This window comes from Nothobranchius furzeri, chromosome 9 (assembly GCF_043380555.1).
Source record: "Nothobranchius furzeri strain GRZ-AD chromosome 9, NfurGRZ-RIMD1, whole genome shotgun sequence".
Lineage (NCBI taxonomy): Eukaryota > Metazoa > Chordata > Actinopteri > Cyprinodontiformes > Nothobranchiidae > Nothobranchius > Nothobranchius furzeri.
The window spans coordinates 25,062,814-25,068,594 of NC_091749.1; the positions used below are offsets into that span (position 1 = coordinate 25,062,814).

The following is a 5,781-nucleotide window of genomic DNA, read 5'->3' on the forward strand; positions in this document are numbered from 1 at the left end:
GATGAATTGGTCTTTCATTAACAAGGCTATTAGCTGACGTGCGTCTGCAGGTGCAGATGGCAGAATTACGTGTGTGTATGGCAAACTACGTATGTAACATTCCTGTAATCTTCAATAAAAATCAGCCGTTTTCAGCAGAACGGCGAGAGTCTGTCCGAAGCATCTGGCAAGAGCAGGTCGCGGGACTTGCTGCAGAGGCTCTCCCCCTCATGAGCGGCGAAACAGTGAATGGACTTCTGATCATTTGTCTCCTCGTTCTGTCAACTTAAAAGGTGTTTAACTCCATCTACTCCGTACCCGTGCTTGGTCTAACGGAAGAGAGACCAACAAATTTGGCGTCACGAACAGGATTTTTTCTTTTTGAAGAAAAAGGAGTTTTTGGAGGACAATTTGACCAACCGACCCAGTGAACGATCTTGGCACAGAACACCGCGGTGGAAAACAAGGTGAGCAGAACCTTATTTTCTAAAATCTGCTCATTGGATTTATCCAAAGCCTTTTGTGTCCGGAATCATAGTAGCTGTGGTCCTAAAATAATAGTTGGAGAAGAAAGTGGAGACAAGTGCAGAAAGAATAAGAGATTTTTTGTAATGGTTTAATGGTGAAATGAAATGAGGATTTTTCTAATGGTTTAATGAGTAAATGAGAAAAGGAAATAGTACAGATGAAGGGATGGTGACCCAGGGCTAATAGAGTAGCCCTAAAGTTCCATTTCCAGGTCGTGGCTGACCACACTATTTGCTGACGAGCGGATAGAATATATAACGAGGTTATATAAAGCTTGGCTGGATCCATAGGTGTGGGAACCCTAAAAGTCCACAGGTCAAGGACCTGGTTTTATGTTAAGGGAAGGGGAGGCTAAAGAGAGCTCCCTGGATTTTAAGGTCAAGGACCTGGTTTTATGTTAAGGGAAGGGGAGGCTAAAGAGAGCTCCCTGGATTTTAAGGTCAAGGACCTGGTTTTGTGTTAAGGGAAGGGGAGGCTAAAGAGAGCTCCCTGGATTTTTAAGGTCAAGGACCTTTTGCATGAGATGAGAAAAATGTTCTGAGGTAATTGTTTTTGCATAAGATGATAAATGTTTTGACTGCTTCTGTGTGAAGAGAGCAGTGCTTTTGGCTATTTCTACGTGCTTTTGGCTGTTTTTGCATAAAATGAGCAATGTTTAAATATGACAAGCAGCCCAGTTGAAGCCACGAGAAATAAGGTTTTATTGAGAAAGTCAGCGGAAGAGGCGATGAAGAAAAAAGGGGTAGATGTTAACAGTAGAGGTAACTGGAGAAAGATTTGGGAAGTGAAGGCTGCAGAATCAAGAGAAAAAAGGCACAGCTGTAGACAAGCTTCCTGTGTGTGTAAGCTGAGTTCAGCCTGTGTGTGTGAGGCGCAGCAAGAGGCTGCTTACGGCTCTGGATTGAAAGTGCAGCACTAGGAGAGTGCAGAATGCAGAGCAGAGTTTTGGGAGCTCCGTGTGTGTGCGTGTGAGTGTACAGCGCTGGGTGTGTGTGTGAAGGCCTGATGCGGTACCAGAAAATAAATAAATAAAATAAATAAGAGCTTTAAAAAGTTGCAACTCGTCTATGTAAATTACACTGCAGTGCTAAAATTAATGTTTGGAGCTACGCAAAATTCAAATTCTGCAACCCTGTTCTGATCAGTCTTTGAACAGAACACCATAAGTTAATAAATAAAAGGTTTTTAAAGTAACATATGCATATGTATGTGTGTATGTATGTATATGTGTATACATATATACATATGTAGTGTAGAAGCGTGATAATCATTTGTGTGTGGGGCAGCATGTGAGTGACCCCGATCTGGGGGTTAAGTGACCTGGAGATGAAAAAAGGGAAAAAACCACCAAGAAACGCAAGTAAGGATGTAAATGACAGCTTTATTTTAGAAATATAGTCATATAGCTGCTAAACAGTAAAATCAAAACAGATCTGCAGAAAATAAATATATAAACTATTCCTCAGAGCGCTCTCAAAAAAATTGCAATTGGATTTGCTCTAATGTTACATAAGGCCTGCTTAAAAGCATAGTAAGCATTAAATTCTGAAAATAACCAGTGCAGTGTTAAATAAATTCTGTGCTTAAAATATTATATATATATAGAGAGAGAATAAATAAGTGACGAACTGACTTACTTTAAAAAAAAAAAAGACTGTGACAAACAAAGAATGTCGTCTGTGCCATGTGAATGAGTGGATGCGTGTCTTCTTGCATGAGCTGCTTTCGCTGGATCTTCTGAATGACTCAGTTTTTAATAGAGGGAGCAGCTGCTTGAGAAACAGGGTGCGGTCCATGTTTTTGCTAGACGGTTATTTAGTTCAAGAGACTGTGGAAACAATAGAAAAAGAATTTATCGTTAGTGTGAGGACAAGAAAATCCCTTAAAATACAAAAGTTGTATGGTCGTGGTTATAAAGGAAGTATTTTGTCTGATTATGGGCCGTGGAGTCAGCTGGACTCCCTCGCTCTCACAGTTTTTCTGTGTAACATGCAGTTTTAAGCCATTTGTGACTTTAGAAAGGATATTTTTCGGTGTTTTGGACGTACCTTAAGGCTTCTGGTTAGGGTATTCAGGAGATCCTTCCTCTCGGGCAGATCTAGTGAGAATGACTGGAGTTTCAGCCTGGGGACCTGACTCCACCCACTTTTACACACAGGAGTTCCGCAGTCTAAAAATAGCACAGGGTGCTGCGAAAAGCAGCTCTGAACCTCTCAGGATCATCTTTATGAAAACCATAAAATTAACAAATAATCAGTAAGGAAATAAAATATTTGTTAAATCTTGCTATAAAACAAAATCCAATAATTGTCTTGCCTCAACTTTAAGAACCATTAACGTTAATGGCTGGATTTTGGGACGCTGAATAATGAAAAAACAGATAAACTAAGTATTATTTCCTGTAACCTGGCTAGAAACTGTACTAGGCTGTTTTGAGTTAAAAACTGGTAGTTATTTTCCCAAAATAAAATAGATAAATAAAAAATGAAAGGAGGGATCTTGCATTTGGGATAGATTGTGCCTAAAGTTTAAAACCTGTGTAGAACCGATTTGACGATTCAGAAAAATTGTGCATAGGAAGTAGTCTAGATTTACCTTTGAGTCAATAAAGTCGACTAAATATTAGAAACCATCGTTGATTTTGATTTGTAAAAGAGAAAGTTCTGTCATTTTAACTCAATCAACATATTTAAGGAAAACGTTTGCTGTGCATTGTGGAGGCATGAACTTTACTGGGTGGGCCTGTCACAACCAGCTGCAAAGAATGTTTGGCTCTGACTTCTATACAAAGAGAACCTGGAAGCCCTCACCAAAGAGAACCTGGAAGCCCTCACCAAAAGCTGTGACTCATAACATAAAGACGGGGAGCACTACAAGATGGACAAAGAGGCAGAAACTTATTTGCCCTGCTGCTGATGAAACAAAGTACAAAAGGGGGAGCATGTGTGCTAACATGTGAACTTCAATCAATGACGGTGGTCATCCTGGACTTACAAAGAGAGGCTCAAAAGAGACTGTTTCCTATGGTTACACCCAGTAAAAGATTGCTTGCTGCAGTCAGGTAATGAACAAGGCTTTTTGGCAACAACCAGTTGAATTGATGAAATGTCAGAACTGTGGAAAATTTACTAAACTACTGTAGAACATAGTTAACTGAGAAAGTTAGCCTAAAAAAAAAAAAAAAAAAAAAGATAATAATAATAACAATAAATAAATAAATAATAGGATTAGTAACCTGGATTTCAGCCCAACTCACCATTGGACGTCAATATAATCTTTATTGTCTTAGGATTCTCAGCTGCAGCGGACATGCAGTAAAGCCTTATTTTCTTTTCAAAAAGTCATTCATCGGCGTCATCACTTATCTTCATTAGTTAAGGAAACGGTGTCTATTTATAAGTCTAGGAGAACGCTTTAGGCTTCAACAGTTTTCTCCTTCGAGCAAACATGCGCAAATTTCCGGACAGTTTATAGTAACGTTCCATCCCATTCCATTCATTGCATAAAAATAAACATTAAATGAATAATTTGGCATTCAGCTGACTAAATAATTCATGGAACATCTCATCCGAGACAATAGTGAGGTAGAAAATAGTGTTACAAAAATATTGAATAATGGTACCCCTACCCCTCATTCGATAAAAATTATGTTCACATTTTTATCTTGTGAAATCTTTAACATAATATTTTAATTGGCCTTTTTGACGACAATTGGCTAAAAAGTCTTTAAGATTATCATCACAGGATGGCATGATAAATAAGTAAATAACATAAATAAATAAATAGACAAAAATAAGAGAGAAAAAGCAAAATTAATTAAATGAAACGTAATAGTGATAAAACGTTAAATTGATCTAAAATCTGTCATTCAGCGCCACTGGAAAAAGGAAGAGGATAGGGGAGTATTTCTTAGCACAAATCACGTTATTGATTTAGCAATGCAGCTTAATTTCAGATGCTTTAAGGATGATACTAACTTGTGTTATAGATGGAGGAGTAGCACAGAAACACTTCTAGATGAGGAGATAAGGAAAAAAACTGCTGATTACCAATACTATGCACAAACAAATCTGTAACTGCAGTTTCGTTATTTATGAATTAACCTTAAGTAGTGAATTAATTCTTAGGATTTCTTGTGCGAGTAGTGTTCTTAAAAAAGAAAGAAAGAAAGAAAGAAAGAAGGTAAGAAAGACAGGTAGTTTAGGTAAGGGACAACCTGAAACTATTTGGTTGAATTGATAGTAAAAGTGGTTGTCCTAATTTCTAATTGGAGAGATCACACCGCAACATGAGTTTAGAACGGCAGTTATGGGAAGTTTTGTTGGATTAATTTGATTACACGCTTTAGGTCTTTTTTTTTTTTTTCCACTGATTTAGCGTTAGGTTAAGTGTTTTCACACTTTCGCTTCAGTCTGACATTTGCTTGGTGTGTGAGGGCACAGAGACGTGTATGGACCGTGTGTTTGACTGTGTTTGTCTTGTTTGTTTGTTTATTTATCTATATGGGCGTGGCTGAGCCTTGAGAAACATCAACAAAGCCATTGGGCTATTCTGAGTAAATTGACCAATTCAACTTCAGGATCCTGAAACAATTTGGCTATAACCTCTAATTGATGAAGGACATCTTAAGTATTCATTATACAAGGCTTCCTCTCCAGTGTTGCCGGAACTGTTATAAAACCCATGCATGGTTGTATATTTTAGTTTGATCATTTATACTCATTGAATTATTGTTGTTTGCTTTGTGTTTTAATTTCTTTGTAATTTTTCTCTGTGACACAGGTGGAGATGCTGGTGGCGAAGTGGATCCCACTCATTTCTTTCTCCCACACACATTCTTACTCTCTCCCTCTCTCTGTGTGTGTATGTGCATGTGTATGTGTTTGTGTGTCTGTGTGTGTCCATGTCGTGATGTCACTATACCTTTAATTGCGCTTGCTGTTTGTAACTGTATGTGTCTGATGTTGAAGGTATCAGAGGCTAGGGTCAGTAAGAGCTAGGACATTTTTGTGCATAACCTTTAATCCCTAGGCGATCGGTTCAGGGAACTTCTGGTCCGGCCGGAGTGTGAGCCTTCCTACCAACTATCTGCCGAGATCAAGGACTGCACAAGTCGAGAAAGCCTTCATTGGACCAAAACTACACACACGAAGAGGCTTCGCCTTCGGTGCCAGGCGTCTGGGTCCTGCTAAAAGTCACCAAAAGGAAGTGGACGGAACCAAGGTGGACCGGGCCATACAGGATCACGGAGAGGACATCACACGCTGTCCGGCT

General features: G+C 38.9%; 1 long non-coding RNA gene across 1 annotated transcript; it reads right to left on the minus strand.

Moving 5' to 3' along the window:
- Positions 1-1,868: 1,868 nt before the first annotated feature.
- LOC139071748 (uncharacterized) lies at positions 1,869-4,127 on the minus strand. The gene is made up of 2 exons (XR_011521567.1): positions 2,556-4,127; positions 1,869-2,335 (listed from the first exon to the last, which is right to left on the minus strand). It is a non-coding gene; the product is annotated as an uncharacterized lncRNA (long non-coding RNA).
- Positions 4,128-5,781: the final 1,654 nt, after the last annotated feature.